The sequence below is a fragment of the Schistocerca cancellata genome, chromosome 2 (assembly GCF_023864275.1).
Source record: "Schistocerca cancellata isolate TAMUIC-IGC-003103 chromosome 2, iqSchCanc2.1, whole genome shotgun sequence".
Taxonomy (NCBI): Eukaryota; Metazoa; Arthropoda; class Insecta; order Orthoptera; family Acrididae; genus Schistocerca; species Schistocerca cancellata.
This window is the reverse complement of record NC_064627.1, coordinates 609,729,140-609,750,565: the sequence shown is the minus strand read 5'-3', so window position 1 is coordinate 609,750,565 and position 21,426 is coordinate 609,729,140. Positions and strand designations below refer to the sequence as shown.

At 44.4% G+C, this 21,426-nt stretch overlaps 1 non-coding gene across 1 annotated transcript; it reads left to right on the top strand.

Moving 5' to 3' along the window:
* The first annotated feature begins 10,304 nt into the window (after positions 1–10,304).
* Positions 10,305–10,411, top strand: LOC126163332 (U6 spliceosomal RNA). The gene has a single exon (XR_007535223.1). It is a non-coding gene; the product is annotated as a U6 spliceosomal RNA (small nuclear RNA).
* The last annotated feature ends 11,015 nt before the right edge of the window (positions 10,412–21,426 follow it).

Sequence of the window (21,426 nt, the reverse complement as noted above, 5' to 3'; positions counted from 1 at the left end):
GCCTAGCCACAGCCACACTAAAAGAGAAGCACTAGAAAACCCACTAGAAGAGCTGCAGTAGAGGCCCAGTAGTGACTTATGATCTTGTGTGATCTGTTATTAATGGCTTACATGGAAATTGTATACACTGAAGGACACTGATTATTTGCATGTCGCCAATTGCTTGCTACACGTCATTGTAAATGCAAGGCAAGTACTGTCAATTCAGTGTATTGTAATAAACTCCATTAATAAAATTTGCTTGTATGTTGTCTAGCTATCCGAGGAAGCAGCTTCCTAGGCACCCTATATTACACGAGTAGGGAGGATACCACACTCACTCCACAGCAACATACGACGAGTGCAATGGTTCTTCGTGCACAACACGCATTTTAACAGTAACCAAAATGCGGCAGTTATGTGCATCCACTGCACCGTGTAATGTAAAATGTGCCTTGTCACTCGACAGAATATTGCCCGACCACCTGTCGTCAAGTCTGACCCGTGCCGGATATCGAAGAGCAACTTTACGACGTTGATGCGGATCATGAGGTTTCATTTGCTCCACTGTCTGGACCTTGTACGGGTGCTGGTGTAATATACAGGGTGTTACAAAAAGGTACGGCCAAACTTTCAGGAAACATTCCTCACACACAAAGAGCTTTCAAATCCCCCATAAAGGAAAGTCAAGAGGGTTGAGGTCAGGAGAGCGTGGAGACCATGGAATTGGTCCGCCTCTACGAATCCATCGGTCACCGAATCTGTTGCTGAGAAGCGTACGAACACTTCGACTGAAATGTGCAGGAGCTCCATCGTGCATGAACCACATGTTGTGTCGTACTTGCACATGTTCTAGCAGCACAGGTAGAGTATCCCGTATGAAATCATGATAACGTGCTCCATTGAGCGTACGTGTAAGAACATGGAGCCCAATCAAGACATCACCAACAATGCCTGCCCAAACGTTCACAGAAAATCTGTGTTGATGACGTGATTGCACAACTGCGTGCGGATTGTCTTCAGCCCACACATGTTGATTGTGAAAATTTACAATTTGATCACGTTGGAATGAGGCCTCATCCGGAAAGCGAACATTTGCACTGAAATCAGGATTGACACATTGTTGGATGAACCATTCGCAGAAATTTACCCCTGGAGGCCAATCAGCTGCTGATGTGCCTGCACACGCTGTACGTGGTACGGAAACAACTGGTTCTCCCGTAGCACTCTCCATACAGTGACGTGGTGTACGTTACCTTGTACAGCAGCAACTTCTCTGACGCTGACATTAGGGTTATCGTCAACTGCACGAAGAATTGCCTCGTCCATTGCAGGTGTCCTCGTCGTTCTAGGTCTTCCCCAGTCGCGAGTGATAGGCTGGAATGTTCCGTGCTCCCTAAGACGCCGATCAATTGCTTCGAACGTCTTCCTGTCGAGACACCTTCGTTCTGGAAATCTGTCTCGATACAAACGTACCACGCCACGGCTATTGCACCGTGATAATCCATACATCAAATGGGCATCTGCCAACTCCGCATTTGTAAACATTGCACTGACTACAAAACCACGTTCGTGATGAACACTAACCTGTTGATGCTACGTACTGATGTGCTTGATGCTAGTACTGTAGAGCAATGAGTCGCATGTCAACACAAGCACCGAAGTCAACATTACCTTCCTTCAATTTTGCCAACTGGCGGTGAATCGAGGAAGTACAGTACATACTGACGAAACTAAAATGAGCTCAAACATAGAATTTATGTGTTTCCGGACACATGTCCACATAACATCTTTTCTTTATTTGCGTGTGAGGAATGTTTCCTGAAAGTTTGGCCGTACCTTTTTGTAACACCCTGTAGACCGCAATACTGTCCGTACTGTTGACCATGAGATGGACAGCACTAGCACTATGCGGCGCACGTGTTACATGTTCAGTTGCGGCAACAGCGACCTCGTCAATAACTTTCACCGGGACAGGACGCCTTCCTCTTCCAGGTGCCACAGCAAGCTCACTCCTGATTTCGAATTTCATTATCATCGCCTTTAAACTATTTAATGACGTCGGGTCTCTCCTCAGACTTTTCAGTCGGCGATACTCTCTCAGTGCAGCGCTGTAATTGCTGCCGTTCACGTGAAGCAGTTTCACTAATACCGTACGGTCTCCCTTCTCGATATCCATGCTGTTCACTCACGTTATGGGTAGTAAAATGACAGCGCGGATGTCATACCGTCATATAAACAGTGTGCAGCGCCGTATTTGCACCTGGAACTAATTGGTTCAAATGGCTCTGAGCACTATGGGACTTAACATCTGAGGTCATCAGGTCCCCTAGAACTTAGAACTACTTAAACCTAACTAACCTAAGGACTTCACACACATCCATGCCCGAGGCAGGATTCGAACCTGCGACCGTAGCGGTCGCGCGGATCCAGTTTGAAGCGCCTAGAACCGCTCGGCCACCACGGCCGGCCTGGAAATAATTCCAACGTGTCTAGAAACACACAAAACAATACAAGGAATCCTTCACTATGCTACCGGCTGTAAGATACCGCGAAATTTCCTGTTAATTTTAAGCTGTGTGCTCTTTGGGAGGAGAAAGTAATACAGCGACGGAGGCTGTCCACCGCCCGTGTAGCGGGAGCAGCGGCCTTTTTTGAGCGCCGTCGTAGCGTCGATGGCGTGCCCGCTTGGTCCTGTAGGTCCGGGCGGGGCCGTTGTGTGCTGTGGAGCGTCGCCTGCTGGTGACGTGTGGCGCCACCCTGGGAGGCTGGCGCTCATTGAATTAGCCCGAGATCAAAGCGGCCACGCCGCCTACCTGCAAAGGACGCTCCCCCCCCCCCTACCCTGCACCCCCCAACATGCCGTCAAAGTTAGCCGCGGCGCTGCGCCTGGCCACTGGCCGCTACCTGTACGGCGAGGCGCCTAAAAACTTGGCCGCTCCTGCTTGTCCCACGGCAGCAGCGTCAGCAACGCGTCGAGTGCAAGGAGACAGGACGCAGCTGTTAAGGTACGTCCCTATCAGCTGCAGGCTTTCGTTTGACATAAAAGAACCTCTTTAAGCGGTCGCCGTGATGAAAGGAAGCCCGAAATCACGCGATTGAAGCACAAGACAACTTGCTGGTAGAACAAGTGGATCGATGCTTCATCTCAGTAAGGCGACTGTAAAGCTATAACTTTTTTTTAATTGCTTCGACAGAGTTTAGCTTACCATAAATCCCTCATGGTTCCGTGATCGCACCCCAGTGGTTATGTTTCAAGCTTCCGAAAATAGGTCTAGTTCCAGACTGAATCTTTCACTTTTCAGTGGCGTGTGCGCCGTGTGGAAGCTTCCTAACAGATTAAAACTGTGTGCCACAATCTGTGAGGGCGCATCTTTAGTCGACACTATCCATACTGTGGACTAGTAAGCGAGATACGATCGTATAGAGGATATGAATATCTAATACATTCCAATACTTTTCTCTTTTTCACAACCATAGAGCTTAGCTTTTATAACGATTTTCAAGTGTGCGGCATAGCCTATCAAGCGGACGTACAGAAGTTTTGAATGCCGCACAAATATACACTCCTGGAAATTGAAATAAGAACACCGTGAATTCATTGTCCCAGGAAGGGGAAACTTTATTGACACATTCCTGGGGTCAGATACATCACATGATCACACTGACAGAACCATAGGCACATAGACACAGGCAACAGAGCATGCACAATGTCGGCACTAGTACAGTGTATATCCACCTTTCGCAGCAATGCAGGCTGCTATTCTCCCATGGAGACGATCGTACAGATGCTGGATGTAGTCCTGTGGAACGGCTTGCCATGCCATTTCCACCTGGCGCCTCAGTTGGACCAGCGTTCGTGCTGGACGTGCAGACCGCGTGAGACGGCGCTTCATCCAGTCCCAAACATGCTCAATGGGGGACAGATCCGGAGATCTTGCTGGCCAGGGTAGTTGACTTACACCTTCTAGAGCACGTTGGTTGGCACGGGATACATGCGGACGTGCATTGTCCTGTTGGAACAGCAAGTTCCCTTGCCGGTCTAGGAATGGTAGAAAGATGGGTTCGATGACGGTTTGGATGTACCGTGCACTATTCAGTGTCCCCTCGACGATCACCAGTGGTGTACGGCCAGTGTAGGAGATCGCTCCCCACACCATGAGGCCGGGTGTTGGCCCTGTGTGCCTCGGTCGTATGCAGTCCTGATTGTGGCGCTCACCTGCACGGCGCCAAACACGAATACGACCATCATTGGCACCAAGGCAGAAGCGACTCTCATCGCTGAAGACGACACGTCTCCATTCGTCCCTCCATTCACGCCTGTCGCGACACCACTGGAGGCGGGCTGCACGATGTTGGGGCGTGAGCGGAAGACGGCCTAACGGTGTGCGGGACCGTAGCCCAGCTTCATGGAGACGGTTGCGAATGGTCCTCGCCGATACCCCAGGAGCAACAGTGTCCCTAATTTGCTGGGAAGTGGCGGTGCGGTCCCGTACGGCACTGCGTAGGATCCTACGGTCTTGGCGTGCATCCGTGCGTCGCTGCGGTCCGGTCCCAGGTCGACGGGCACGTGCACCTTCCGCCGACCACTGACGACAACATCAATGTACTGTGGAGACCTCACGCCCCACGTGTTGAGCAATTCGGTGGTACGTCCACCCGGCCTCCCTCATGTCCACTATATGCCCTCGCTCAAAGTCCGTCAACTGCACGTACGAGAAACGAAAGCAACTTCAAGTGTGTCCCGATTAACATCTCTAACGTTCTCAGTACATGCGAGGACTTGAAAAGTAATGTCTCAGAGTTTTTTTATGCGAAAACTCTTAATTGTTGCGCATTATTATTATTAACATTCTACGTCTTTATTCTTTATGTGTATATATTTGAACCCCTCACCGCTAGAGGGCTCCGAAATATAGCATGGCGGTGTGTAATGTTACTATCTGGGTGCGATAGACACAACGCAATATAATAGAATTTCGAGTATTAAGAGTTTGTCCATACGTGGAGCACGGTTTCCTTCAGCATTACAACGCCAGATCACAAGTGAGCGCTGCGACATATCCAGCAATCCGACGCCTTGGTTGACTGTCATCCATCATCCTCCTTACAGTCCGAACTTGGCGCCATCCTATTTTCATCTCTTTGCAGAACTTGATCACCTTCACTTTTATAGTGATGGAGCGTTCCAAGCAGGGGTGAGGAGGTACAAAAGCAACTACAATCGTTTAGTAGTGGAAACGCATCAGGACCAAATGAGATACCTATAAGGTTCTACAAAGATTATGCGAGAGAACTTGCTCCCCTTCAAGCAGCAGTTTATCGTACGTCGCTGGCGCAACGGAAGGCATCTAGCGTCTGGAAAAATGAGCAGATCATTCCCGTTCTCAAGGAAGGCCATATGACAGATGCACACAATTATAGACCTTTATCATTAACCTAAAAGTGTCGTAGAAATATGGAAAATGTTTTCTGCTCAAGAATTATGGCGTTTTTGGCGAACGAAAACTCCTGCATAAAAATCAACATGTTTTCCACAAAGACAGCTTGCAAAATTCAGCTCGCTCTGTTCGTCCCTGAGACTCACAGTGCTGTAGACAACGGTGCACAGGTTGATGCCGTACACCCTGACTTCAGGAAGGCATTTGACACCGTCCTGCGCTGTCGTTTAGTGAAAAAATAAGAGCTTATCGCAAATCGAACCCCGTTCACGACTGGATTCAAGACTTCCTTGCGGATAAATCTCAACATGTCGCCCTTAACAGAACAAAATCGAAAGATGTAAAGTAATTCCCGGAGTATCCCAAGGAAGAGTGATAGGATCTTTATTGTCTAAGTGTATACCAATGATCTAGTAGTAAACGCCGGATACTCTTTAAGACTGTGAGCAGATGATATTATTGTCTGTACGTAAGTAGCGACGGCAGAAGATATTATCGGTTTGTAGAATGCTTTGCAAAGAATTGATGAACGGTGCAGGCTGTAGCAATTTGCCTTGACCGTAAATAAATTAAACATATGGCATGTTCACAAGAAAGAAAACAACCGCTCTACAACTTCACTATTGATAAGAAACTGCTGAAAACAGTATCTACGTAAAATATCTAGGAGTAACTATCGAGAGCGGCGTTAAGTGGAATGACTTCATAAAACAAATACAAAGTAGGGAAAGCAGGTGCCAATCAGATTCATAGGAAGTCTGTTAAGGAAATCATACCAATCCAAGAAGGAAGTGGCTTATAGGCGCTTGCTGGACGTATTCTTGAAGACTGTTCATCAATATGGTATCCTTCCAGGTAGAACTGATAAAAGAGATAGACAAGATGCATCGAAGAGCGGTGCGTTTCGTCACGGGATCGTGTAGTCGGCGCGAGGGTGTTGCCGAGGTGCTCAACAAAGTCCACTGGCAGACGTTGCAAGAGAGGCGTTGTGCATCACAGAGAGATTTGCTATTGAAAATTCGAGGGAACTCTTTCCGGGAAAAGTCGGACAATATATTAGTTCCTCCCTTATAAATTTCGCGTAATGAATACGACGAGAAAATTCGAGAAATTAGAGCCAATACTGAGGCTTACTGACAGTCAATCTTCCGACAGGCTATTCGTGAGTGGGACAGGTTCAAATGGCTCTGATCACTATTGGACTTAACATCTGAGGTCATCAGTCTCCTAGACTTAGAACTACGTACACCTAACTAACCTGAGGACATCACACACATCCATGCCCGACGCAGGATTCGAACCTGCGAACGTAGCAGCCGCGTGGTTCCAGACTTAAGCGCCTAGAACCGCTCGGCGAGTGGGACAGGGTATCGGAGATAAGTTAGTGGTACTAGAAAAACCCTCCGCCGCACACCATGAGGTGACTTGCGAAGTATGATGTAGTTGTAGATAAAGAGGTTGTGGCTCCTGCAACGAAGTCAAACATTCTACAGTGACGGTATCCACAAATTGGTCTCTCGTTGGGAGGAATGTGTTCGTTGCCAGGGAGACTATATTGAGAAATAAGTATGTAGACAGGAGGGATAAAGAGTTTCACATAAGATATTCGCAGACATTCCTTTTCAGCAAGCCCTCGTACAAACGATTTATCAGACAGTATCAGCAGCACTATGACATTGTTCCTTGACAATCTTGTTGTATGTAAGACCATGTCATCATTGGAGGATCAAGAAAAATTACAGAAAATCTCTGACAGTAATTCCGCTTTGTGTAGATATTGCCAGCTTCTTTAAATGTGAGTAGAACTTAAGATAATGCCCATAATAAAAATACAGAACACCTTCGTATCCGATTACAAGATTAAGGCTGCTCCAGCACTGTGCTCTTTTTGTAGAGGTAGTAGATGCAGTAGAGATACCTGTCCTACTTTACAGAAAAGACAAGCCTCAGAATCCCGCGTTCTGTGAAGAGTCGTGGACGTCCAACCATTTAGCGACTAGTGGTACTTTCACCATCATTCTACCGTTTTCGGTAGATGCTCACGACAGTGGCACGTGAGCACGTGAGCTTTCAACAAGTTCCGCGTTTTCGAGATACTCGTTCACATACTCTGTGTAATAATAATCTGCGCTTTGTCAAAGTAGATTATCTCAATGGATTTACCCATTTGAAGTCCATATCTTCGCTAGGGTGATCCCCCGTCTGTGTCTGTTATGCGTACATATTTTGCGAGTGCGCACAGGTTGCCCGAACTCTTACGGGAATCGTCAACTTAAGTTGGCGCGAGCAACGAGTGGACGGACAAAGTATCTATTAGGAGCATTACGTATGTAGATTGTGGACAGTTGGGAATGTGGGTCTCACGCGAAGTGTGCAAGGGATAAGTCCCTGCAGTCTCGCTATTCATCTGTGTCCTCGGTGGCTCAGATGGATAGAGCGTCTGCCATGTAAGCAGGAGATCGCGGGTTCGAGTCCCGGTCGGGGCACAAATTTTCAGCTGTCCCCATCTAGGTATGTCAACAACACCTTTCGGCAGCTGAGGGATTCAATTAACTATCATTTACATATTTTTGTTACCGGTACCGCATCACGTGACCGCAACGGCACCGGGCAGCATCCAACATCACGGTAGGCAGTGGTCATAACGTTTTGGCTTATCAGTGTATGTCGGAGGAGCTTTCGTTATTGACGCACGTCACTATTAGATATCTTCTGTAATCAAGAATACTCGCTCCACTCACCACGGAACGCCGGTCTATGTGGCCGAGCGGTTCTAGGCCTTCAGTCTGGAACCGCGCTACTGCTACGGTCGCAGGTTCGAATCCTGCCCCGGGCATGGATGTGTGTCATGTCCTTAGGTTAGGTAGGTTTAAGAAGTTCTAAGTTCTAGGGGACTGATGACCTCAGATATTAATCCCATAGTGCTCAGAGCCATTTGAACCATTTTTTCACCGCGGAACTCAAGAACCGTAATGTTTAATTATTTACAATTGACCTTTATAACCTAAATTAATGAACGTTTGAAATGAACTGTGTTATAATCACCAAGAGTGTGAAATTTGATTGTCAGCGGAGGGTACTATTGTTGAACTCAGTGATCCTTGTGACTGACTCACTTAAATGTACCGCCTAAGTACAGTCATCCACTTAGACGGCGGCCCGCCGCTGTGTACGCCTGCTACTGCGTATCGCTCCGCGGCTAGCAAGTAACCATTTCTGCTCCTTTTATTCTCCTTCTACACAAGCGAACTCACCATTTCCAAACGACTGGAATGTTAATTAAAACGACCAAAAGATTTCCCAGTTTTTTTAATTATGAACAAATTAACACAAAAGGGCAAGCACTTATTGACAAGTACTAAGTTTGATTTCGTGAATACAGAAAAAAGGGACTTTAAATTTTAGTTTCCCGTTGACAACGAGGTCATTAGCGTCACATCTATACACGGTGATTCAGCTGCCCCTACCCACGGGTTATATGCAACCCGCAGCCCTTTCAAAACCACCCGCATAGTTTTCAAATTCTCTCGCTCGCTACGTGCAAACTCTAGGCCGTGTGCTACGTGAGCGACAGAAGGCACCGACAGCGAGCGACTTCTGGATACGCGACGCTCCAGCGACAAGCAGCAGCATCGGGCGAAAAGCTCGGGTGTCCTGTGTGTGAGCGACTGTGTCACGCAGCTGTTTCTATAAAACGGAGTCCCTAACCTGTAGAATACTGTAACTGGAGAGTAAGGCTACAAAATTAGGTTTACTTTAAAAAAAGCGAAAAGGAATGCTGTGCATGAAATTTACAAAGGGGGAATCTCCACGGAGAATTTCATAAATATCATCAACGACGAAGATCACCAGACAAATTCTTCGGATACGCGTGAATTAGCAAAGGAGCATTCGACTATCTCATCGATAAATTAAATACGAATGTTTCTTTACAGGATCAAGAACTTATCACAGCCAATAAATGCGGAAGAATGACTACTACATGACTAACTACACTAAATAGAAACATATTTTTAAGGTCTTGCCAAAGAACTTGATCTTCACACCTATCCCAGTGTATCACACAAATTCCTAATAAATTACAATGAACCATGAAATTTTATAGATATTTGATGTTGCGAACGTAATTCATCAGCAGTCATTGTTAAGGCCAAAGGTTTCAATTAATCTAAATAGTCCATAAAAGTAAAGCATAAAATGTGTAATGATTTCTGTAAAAGTATGAAATAAAAAATATTAGGGCACGTTTGGTGCACCTCATTTTCTGTTCATGTCTTCGAAAGTCATTCAAAGGCACGTAGAACGTTTCTTTGATGTACTTATTTCTTTTACACAGATCATTTCATATAATATTTGACTTATTTCTTTCATTTTTTAATTCCAAGTGTTATTCAGAATGCATGATCTGACTCCTCATTTGCCTTCCTAACGTACTTGATTCGAAGGAAGCCTATTTGACATATAAATACCGCACCAATGTATCTTTTTTTATGTGCAAAATAGCTAGGTCTTGAACAGATGAAATTTTTGAGACTTGATTTACATAGCTTGGCAGCAGCTTTTCGTGAAATATTTAAATTTTTCCTTAGCTTATTAATTAAGTTTTCGTTAATTACCCTATTACTTTCAAGCAGTTAAACATTTTCGTGCCAAACCAGAACTCATGCTGGTCACTTTTATACCCCTTTTACCTGTTTCTTTCCCTTTGTTTGGCTATGAAAATTTGGACAAAACATCATGGTGTAATTTATAGGGAGACATGTTTTCGATCTGCACGCGCGTTTACAAAAACGTATCGAGTGTTAATCATATGATAAAATAGTCCTTTCTGCGTGCTGTCATTTCCAAAAATCGTCGTTTCCATATCTTGAACCGTTAAAAAAAGTACTTGCTTCGGCAGTACATATACTAAAATTGGAACGATACAGAGAAGATTAGCATGGCCCCTGCGCAAGGATGACACGCAAAATCGTGAAGCGTTAGTCTGGCGTTAGCTGCCGCAGCGGTCGCACGCTCCTCAAGTTTGCCCCGTGAACGTACAGTGTTTACGCCAGTGTTTTCGTGTTTTGTGACGTTTTGCACGTGAATTAAGCGTTATCAATTGCGCATTTGGTCTTCTTTCGTGTCATCTTTCTACGAAGTGCCGTTGGGATTTCGGCGTTGTCCGAGATTTCTTCGCTGCAGAACACCATGGCAAACTCCGTGAGAAAAAACACCGTGATTTTCATCTTCGACAAGTACACCCGTCGAGTACAGCCCTCTGCACTTGAAATACACGACTGGATTACCGAGGTAATTGGCCTTCATTCTGAATCTGTTCATACCATGCAGCTGGACTCTGATGAATACTGCATTTTTGTAAAGTTTAACGATTCCGCGAGTGTAGACCGCTTTCTGGCAAAATTTGGTTATGAAACGGAATTTATACACCGTGATGGTACTAAAAGTACTGTCAAACTCCGGAATTCCGAGTCTGTAATTAGGAACGTTAGGGTTTTGAATATTCCCATAGAAGTAGACAATTCGAAAATTAAAGATGTCCTATCAAAGTATGGGGTTGTCAGGCAAATAGTCAACGAAAGGTGGGCTTCGCATTTCAAGCTGCAGTGCTTTAACGGCATTCGCTCCGTGGAGATGGAAGTGAAAGCAAACATTCCCTCCCACATCTTTGTTGACGGGCACAAGGCGCATGTAATGTACTCAGGGCAAACCCCTACATGTCATGTATGTAACGAGTCTGGTCACCTCCGTCAGGACTGCCCTCGCCGTGTATTTGTGCTAACAAATAACCTTACGCAACGCCGGAAATTGACACTCAACGATTTGTTGCCAGCCAGTAATACAACAGAGCCGGCGGCGGTCGTGGATCCTGTTACTACCTCTGAAAATGTTGCACTTAATGTTAATGACTTTCCGTCTTTAAAACCTGCATTAACTGCTGAAATTCCGTCCCGTGACAGCGAGATTCCCACAAAAAAGCGTCCTCTAGAGGACACTGAAAGAAATGTTGATGAGGACTCTTCCTGTGAAACACCCGTTGCCAGGAGGCCGAAGCCCAGTCCTGAAGATCTGTTAGAAGTGGAAAAAGGAGATGGAATGACGGTCGATGTGGCTCCCACTTCCGCACAAGGACTTACACCGCCACGAACAGATAGTGACGCAGCGGATAGTGATTTTTCACGGAAATGTGACCCTGAGCCTGAGGTCACGGCTGAAATAACCGCATCAAGTGCACAACCCATACAGTGCAAACCGTACGAGGAAGTACCAGGTAAAGAACCTGCTGACTCCGAAGCGCAACGCCGCGTCGAAGGAGGAAATACACAAGCATCACCGCCTCGCCAGCAAAACAACACAACAGACACCACGCCGGAGCCAAACATTGACGACTCGCAAGCCACGGCCGTTGCCCCATTTAGCCACCGCCGGCGGCTGCGACAGACACCGGGTCTTGCTGTCACGCGTCATCAAGCGAAAGTCACACCAGAGAAGAAAGACATAAAGAAAAAGAATATTAAATATGAAGTCATCAGGGCCAACACTGACGAGGAGAAAGAGAATGGCCACAGTGACTTATAGCAATGCGTTGTCAGGATTTCAGGATACTTTTCTTCTCAAGCTATTTGTTTAAAAGCAATGCAAATTTTTGTAGGCAGTTAGTACATGTAATGGGCACACAGCTTGTAAAGATCGTGCCTTGTAGGGAAGCACGTTTGCTGCTATAATCATACCTAACCTCATCTCAAATAGCTTCTTCCGGTATGTCTGTGCTGCAAGCTTATAGCATTACTACTATTAACATTAATAAAATACAGTCACCCTTGAAATTGGCAGCACTAAAAGAATTCTTGTACCAGTCCGGAACAGATATCGCGTTGCTACAAGAAGTTGCGATAGCGGAATTTCGGATCCCAGGCTTTTTTGAAATTGTTAATGTTTCTACGGAAGCCAATATCGGTACAGCCATTCTTATAAGGGAAGGCATTCCGGTGACTGAAATCGAACGACTAGAATCAGGAAGAGCAATAGGCATAAAAATTTTCGATGTGACAGTGATTAACCTTTACGCCCCATCAGGAACTTCCCACAAATTGGATCGTGCTAAGTTTTTTCAAGATGAACTGATTTATTTATTGAGGAAAAATCCGTGTTCTCTTATACTAGGTGGAGATTTTAACTGTGTTTTAAACCAGAAAGATCAACAACCCAACTTCAACTACTCGCCACAGTTAAAAAAGTTAGTAAGTGATCTACACCTTAAGGATGTGTGGGAACTTCAGCACCCGACGTCAGTCGGGTTCACGTATATAACCAGCCACTCTCGCAGCAGACTAGATAGAATTTACGTGTCATCAAATTTGCAAAATTATTTATTAAACGTTGAGACTATTCCAGTGTATTTTAGCGATCACAGTACACTTTTAACTTGCTTTAATCTAAGTGTACAGCCAACCCGTCGATTCAGAGGCCAATGGAACTTAAATATCTCTGTTTTAACTGACGAAGAACTGGAACAGGAAGTAAGGTTTGCGTGGACTATGTGCCTCCGCACAGTAGACAAGCACCCAACAGTCATTGACTGGTGGACAAGGAGGGCTAAACCAAGGCTGCGGAAAGTTGTCATGCAGTATAGTGCAGCGAGGCACAGGGAGTTGAGGAATACAATGGAGTTTTATTATAAGGTTTTAAGAGACTTATATAAACAGGCACATGATGACGTAATTCGTCTGAATGATATCAAAAAAATAAAAGCCAAGTTATTAAGCATTAAACGGCAACAGATGGAGGGACTAAAAATTAAATCGAAAGCCACATCAGTCATAGCAGATGAAACAGCTTCTCTGTATCACTTGGTGCGGCATGCTAAAAATAGACGTCAAACTTTTATTGATGAAGTCCAGACGCATACTGGTACAAAGCTCACATGCCAGAAAGAAATACTGGACGAAGTCCACAGGTACTATGAAACCTTATATGCCCCTACCACAGTGGAAGATGCAGCTCTCGCGGATTTTCTCACTATTTTAGGTCCACAATTGTCGGGAACAGACAACGCTGACATCCTGTCACCTATTACTAAAGATGAAGTGCATGAGGCAGTGCGTAACTCACCTCTCAAAAAATCTCCGGGACTTGATGGCCTCCCTGTGGAGTTTTATGCCCGCTACTGGTCTATAATTGGGGATAAGATCACTTCCATGGCAAATGAGGTCCTGAACGGAAAAACGGTCCCTGCAGAGTTTAAAGAAAGTAAAATGGTACTGATTCCTAAGAGTAAAGGCAAAACCAACTTAAACAATTTTCGGCCTCTTTCGCTACTAAATTCTGATTACAAAATAATTTCGCGTATTATCAACAAAAGACTCTCTGCCTTTTCCAACAAAATATTGAGTCATCACCAATCTTGCTCTCCGACCAGAACGATATTCGAAAGTCTATCTGCATACAGAGACGTCATTGCAATTACCTCAGTGACAAGTATAAAATGTGCTTTAATCTTTATAGATTTCAACAAAGCTTTTGACCGCGTTAGTCATAGATACCTCTTTGCGACGCTGTCAAGAATGGATTTCCACCCCCAGATTGTGAACATGCTAAGGAATATTGCAACAGGTGTAAATGCGAAAATAGCAATCAATGGCCAAACATCTAAACCCATACAGATAAGGCGAGGGGTTCCACAGGGCAGTCCCTTATCAATGTTTTTATTTTCAGTATCTTTAGAGCCCTTCCTCCGCACTGTCCACGCAAGATTAACAGGCATAACATTGAGTGGTGAGAAAACTGTCATACGAGCTTATGCTGATGACGTGGGCGTTGTAATAAGGAATAAGGAGGAGACAGTTACACTGGAAAGAGAAATCCAAAGATATTGTCTAGCGTCGGGAGCGACAGCAAATGAAAACAAAAGTCAAATATTGAATCTACGGGGCCTAGATCACCTTCGACTGGCATGGGCAAAACAAGACAACAAACATAAAACTTTGGGAATCACCTTAATGGCATGTCCGATGCGGATGGCTGCTTTTAACTGGACTGAAACTAGGAGGAAAGTTCATGGTGCTGTAATGGAGAACATCCATCGAACTATGGACCTGGTGCAAAAAGTCAGATTCATCAACTCCTGCGTTTTGTCTAAAGCGTATTTCACTGCGCAGGTATTTCCAATCCCTAAACTAGTAGCGAAAGGGATCATGTCCACTGTTACCAATTATTTATGGAGAGGAGACATATTCAGGGTTGGTGCGACTACGGTTATACTGGATGTCAGAAACGGGGGCCTCGGTTTGGTGGATATTCGCAATAAAGCGTCTGCTCTGTTCCTCAAACGGACTTTCCATATACTCAGAGAACTTCCACAATGTATAACCGCAAAGCTCTTTGAGGCTGTGACACCCCATAGCCTGCAAGCACCGATTGATGTGCGAAGGATTAATGCCCGTCTGCAGTATGTGAGGAACTTTTTCCTCGAAGCAAGTTATCTTAGTGACGAAATCAGAAGCAACACACGTATCACAGCGCGCGACATCATACTTGAAAGGAAGGTAAATGAGGGTAGAAACAAAATTGAAACGAAATTCCCAAATTGTGACTGGAAAGCTGTATGGCGGAACATCAACTATGCCGGGCTATCTACAGACGCTATTTCCGCATGGTACAAAACAGTTAATAATGTCATCAGCACCAACGAGAGACTATATGGGATCGGTTTAAACCAGACACACATTTGTGGAAAATGCAATCTGGTGGATACACTCAGCCACAGATTCACCTGTGGTGGCAATGTGCATAACTGGAATTGGATCAGGCAACAAATCGCCTTTCTCACCAGATCCTCTACGCAATATATAACGCCGTCGCTCCTCCTGAGACCGGACATGACATACTTTCCGAAATTAAAAACCAACGCCATTAGCTGGTTAATGGGAAAATATGTTAGGTATGTCATCCACACACTTGGGTCGGACAACGAGATAGAATTCCGCGTTTACATGAAGTGTGAATATGCAAAAATCAGCACGTATCGCAACCACAAGAAGCACTATGGCAACATGCTGAAGATCATTTTTGAAAGAATGGGTGTTGGTTAAATATGTGAAACCATTACAACACCTTGAACGAGAACGAACAGAAGAAAAATAAGTCACTTGGTTCCTTATTATTATTTACTGTAACCTTGCTTCCGGAACTTTTTCTTTTTTTTTTGTATTTTTTGTTTTTTTTGTGTTATTGTGTGTGTTTAATTGGATTGTATTTAAACTGGTTCATAGTCAAGAAAACTGGTATTAAATATGCTATTATTTTTTATTCAATGGACAGTTTACAAATTAAACAGTGAATTCAACTTTGAAGACAAACCCACTGATTGGGTGACAATAGTTTGCACCTAGAATAATCTCAGTTATCTTGAGCAAAGTTATACTGTAACCACTTTTAAAGTTTGTTTTACCATTATTACTGTATTAGACATATTTAGCATCTAAATAGTTTAAAACTGGTTCTTTTTTTAATGTTGCAAATGGTTTAATCATTAATTGTACTGTTGAATACTTGAAATGTATGTTTTAGTAAAATACAATAAAAAAAAAAAGTGGCAGAGAGCTGGTCTAGTAAAAAAAAAAAAAAAAAGATGGATAGAGCGTCTGCCATGTAAGCAGGAGATCGCGGGTTCGAGTCCCGGTCGGGGCACAAATTTTCAGCTGTCCCCATCTAGGTATGTCAACAACACCTTTCGGCAGCTGAGGGATTCAATTAACTATCATTTACATATTTTTGTTACCGGTACCGCATCACGTGACCGCAACGGCACCGGGCAGCATCCAACATCACGGTAGGCAGTGGTCATAACGTTTTGGCTTATCAGTGTATGTCGGAGGAGCTTTCGTTATTGACGCACGTCACTATTAGATATCTTCTGTAATCAAGAATACTCGCTCCACTCACCACGGAACGCCGGTCTATGTGGCCGAGCGGTTCTAGGCCTTCAGTCTGGAACCGCGCTACTGCTACGGTCGCAGGTTCGAATCCTGCCCCGGGCATGGATGTGTGTCATGTCCTTAGGTTAGGTAGGTTTAAGAAGTTCTAAGTTCTAGGGGACTGATGACCTCAGATATTAATCCCATAGTGCTCAGAGCCATTTGAACCATTTTTTCACCGCGGAACTCAAGAACCGTAATGTTTAATTATTTACAATTGACCTTTATAACCTAAATTAATGAACGTTTGAAATGAACTGTGTTATAATCACCAAGAGTGTGAAATTTGATTGTCAGCGGAGGGTACTATTGTTGAACTCAGTGATCCTTGTGACTGACTCACTTAAATGTACCGCCTAAGTACAGTCATCTTAAAGAAATTCGTCAGGACCGTGCTAATTGTGAACTGTGTCATTTTCAGATAAATGTGAACAATGATTGTGTGCCACAAATGAACATTCAGCTTCACCACTAGACAGTGACTGAAACATTGTGAGTTCAGGCCAACAAAATTACGCTAATAATTGTTCGTGGTGGAAAGACAGGTCTCAGTGCTTAATAAGTGAACTTGGCATGGAACAAAATGCATGTTTTACGGTCATGTAAAATACGGTGTTGTGTACATCTTTGAGCAAATACCTTCTCGCACTCATTTGAATTTTCAGCTTTGATGTGATCAAGCTTGGTGCTACCGAGAACGAGACTACGAAATGCAAGTCAGTTTCGTCTCACGTCGTGCAGTGCTACCCAAAAAGGTAAAAGTGAATGCTCGTGCTGTACGTGATCCTACCAATGTGTCAAGCAGATAACGACGCAAAATTCAAAACCTGCATCTTATTTGGCGCATCAGTGAAAGAGGTAGGAGGTCAATACGAGTTAAAGTAGGGCATTAGTAATAAGAATAGGAATACTGTTTCTCAGAAGGATTGGACTCCATCCACCACCACAGTACTAGCACTGTTATACTTGTTTTACGTATGTTAACTGAAATACCGATCATTTAATACACTTTTTATAAGAATTTTAAAAGAAAGTAAAAAAAAATCAGGTTTCGATTCCGTTCTACAAAATACACAATTTAAATTAACTATCAATTGTGTAACGTGTCTTACGGAAAGTGAAACGTGCAGCAGTAAGTTCCTGTAGCGGTACGATATCTGACTCAAATATCTGGGATGCGCGTTCAGTTCACACAGTTTTCATCGGTGAAGCGAGTACAAGGGTAACATGTTATGTAACCTCAGTTGTGCATGATCAACTTCATGAGCTACTTTTATGTTATTTCCGCTGCAGTTATCGTCATATACATGAAATTAAGTACGTTCACTTGGCCAATGTATCAAATTGAAGCAGTTTCAAGTTTTGGGCTTTCCACGATGCAGTAATACAGATTTCTTCAACTTCTTTCTCTTAAAATATCGCCAAGATTTCTGTCCTATTCAACAAATTCCTTCTGTTATTAACAAATGACTTGAGTTTGCAGGCAACTGAAATGGCACCCTCGGCCACCTTTTTGGGTCTACCACTTATCTGACTCGTAATTACGATGCTTAACAGGACCCAGCTTGCACTGGTGACAAGATCTGAGTTCACTTGTTGGACGGATTTTGGGTGGTAGTTGTCAGGGTCCAGTGACTCATGCGGTTTGCAGCCTTGATTGCTAATGTGCGCCCGAGTTGGATACTTGGCAGCCCCTAGGTGGTGTCTGATGACACTGTTATACGTGTCAGCTTAGTCGCTATAGCAAATAAGACCGTCGCGGGCTACTGATGCGGCTTTCCTTGGGCATACGGTAGACCTGTCACGCATTACCAATTGCTCCTACCAAGTTTGCAGTTTATGAACATATCACGCCTGTTGAAAGACCACGTATAACTCTCGAAACTTCGTTCTTCACTGGTGCATTTGTCCGAATGTTAAACGCAGGATAATACACTATGTCTTACGTACGTCCTGAGAGCACATGTTTATTGTCCTGTTCATTGACTCGACGTTTCGTAATGCGGTTAGTGTACTCCCAAGGGTGCTTCGGTAATATGCAGTAGCCCTGTGTTCCCTAACAAAATGTAGAACTAGAGCCATACTTTGCCAGAGAACCCCACGAGTGAAACTTCCTGGCAGATTAAAACTGTATGCCCGACCGAGACTCGAACTCGGGACCTACCGAAGGTAGGAGACGAGATACTGGCAGAAGTAAAGCTGTGAGTACCGGGCGTGAGTCGTGCTTCGGTAGCTCAGATGGTAGAGCACTTGCCCGCGAAAGGCAAAGGTCCCGAGTTCGAGTCTCGGTCGGGCACACAGTTTTAATCTGCCAGGAAGTTTCATATCAGCGCACACTCCGCTGCAGAGTGAAAATCTCATTCTGGAAGCATCCCCCAGGCTGTGGCTAAGCCATGTCTCCGCTATATCCTTTCTTTCAGGAGTGCTAGTTCTGCAAGGTTCGCAGGAGAGCTTCTGTAAAGTTTGGAAGGTAGGAGACGAGATACTGGCAGAAGTAAAGCTGTGAGTACCGGGCGTGAGTCGCGCTTCGGTAGCTCAGATGGTAGAGCACTTGCCCGCGAAAGGCAAAGGTCCCGAGTTCGAGTCTCGGTCGGGCACACAGTTTTAATCTGCCAGGAAGTTTCATATCAGCGCACACTCCGCTGCAGAGTGAAAATCTCATTCTGGGAACCCCATGAGTCTTAAACCTTCTGCTACACATATTTTAAAATAAAGTTCATCTTGGAGGTATTGGAGAAAGACAAGTAATACGAAGCAAATAAATGTTTGAAGCTAATGAAGATAAAATTTCCTTTCTTCTTTAGCTTATATAGTCCATTAAAGCGTAAAAATTACGGTAGCAGCATTTCGTAATAAACAGACTAGTAAGGAAAGAGATGGCAGAAGGAAGTGCGACAGCGCAGTATGAATCTTGTAAAGGTACTGTCAAGCTCAATAGACGTCATTATGACAGACACTTATTGTGTTTTCAAAGAGACGCACTAAAAAGCTCCTGTGAATAGCGCAGACCATTCTTCGCTATCCGACTGTACGCGGTAATGTTAATGCCGAAGCATTGTGTGTTTGTGTATTGTTTCGTCACCAGCTCTTGTGAGGAAAACACTGCAGGACTCTCTATAGACAGTCCGAACAATTGTCGCCGGCAGTCTATTAAATAACAGCTGTTAGCTCCCAGAACATTCGTGTTAATTATATATTGAGAGACACGTAAATAAACACCACCTTATTGTTAATGAAGATGCCATTAATTTTTGAGTTCAGTGTTATGACTAACTGAAGCAAAAACAGTAAGAAGAGAGAACGGATAAATCCTGCAGACTGCTGGTTAAATTACTGCGAGTGGAAGAGACTATTCAAAAGGTCCTCTGGTACGTCAGACGCCGCATGATTGCATTGTTTCTGTGGCAGCACACTGAACGTCAGTTATTTCTCCTTATGCCCATTTTTGTGCACTGCATCCAAGCTCGGTAACTGACGAAAAGCTGTATACCTATATGTGGTAATGATAATACAAAACAACTCTACTTTTCTTCACTGATGTATTGTAAGAACTTTTTACGAAGCGAAATGACGTAGCCTTTAAATGTACGTTTATTTCAGAGTATGCCTAAAAATAATATCTCTGATGTAGAACAACTTGTCGAAAACTCCATCCTTACAACACAGATATCTGCATGTACATTTGTAGTATCTTCTCGTAGTGCCGTTGCCTTTCAAGTTCTTTATCCAAAGAACTGTATAACAAACCTGCATATCAAATCGAAAGCAATGTGTTACATTCGAAACGCAACATTAAACAGTTTCTCTAGGACAGTCAACAATATGTTCCAGGAGTACTGGTCAATTGTAATAGTGTTGAACATTCACGTTATGAGCCATCAATTGCATCCCTTTCCTTCTGCGGCATTACATCCAGCAAAAGAGGCAGAGTCCTGGGAAGACGAGACGTCAGATCTGTTTTCCGACCTACTGAGAAGACAAAGCAGATGCTACGCCCTACTAAGGACAGTCTCGGCCTCAGGATTTCTGGATTTTACAACATCCCATGCGAAAGCAATTACAGCAGTCAGTCCATCCGCATCGTTTCCGACCGCTGTGCAGAACATCAACGGCAAATTAAAAATCGTGAGCTGGAGAAATCTGCAGTTACTGGTCACATCCTCACAAACAAACATGAAATACTGTGTGAGGAAACAAAAGTTTTGTTAAAAAAAAAGGTTCAAATGGCTCTGAGCACTATGGGACTTAACAGCTGTGGTCATCAGTCCCCTAGAACTTAGAACTACTTAAACCTAACTAACCTAAGGACATCACACATCCATGCCCGAGGCAGGATTCGAACCTGCGACCGTAGCAGTCGCGCGGTTCCGGACTGCGCGCCTAGAACCGCGAGACCACCGCGGCCGGCAAAAGTTTTGTCCCAGGCTCCCACATACTGGCACTCTATAATTAAAGAGGCTGTATAAATAAGAATGTGTGAAAAAACATGCAACCGTGACGGCGGATATAATCTTAGCACTGCATGGAAGCGAGCCCTTAATGCAGTGAAGAGCTGTAGATACCTGTCGCAATGTTTACGCTACGTCGGGAGCGGTGACGCAACCAACGCAGACGAGGACCCCATCTGCGGCAGCTTGACATAACTAGCGACCGATCAGAAGCCGTCTTTGGGCTGCATAAGGCCATCACAGCAGAGACTTTGACAGTCAGTTGTTCCTGACGACGACGACGGTGGAAATCGTCGAAAGCTCGAGGTTTTACCCTGAAATAACGCGCCAAGAAGTCAGAGAATGTTTTGCGCAACAGTGCCGTCGCGAAAGACTTCGTTCTCAGGAACGGTCAATGTTCAGTAATATGATATGAACGAGCATTCGAAGCAAAAAAGTAAACATGGGCTCTAAAATGCATACCTTAAGAGCAATGAGCACTTGTTCAATACAGGATGTTTCACGATTCATATTATACACTTCCAGCGACTGTAGAAGGGACTTAATAGATCAAGTTTTACGCATGAAGCCATGTCCGAAACG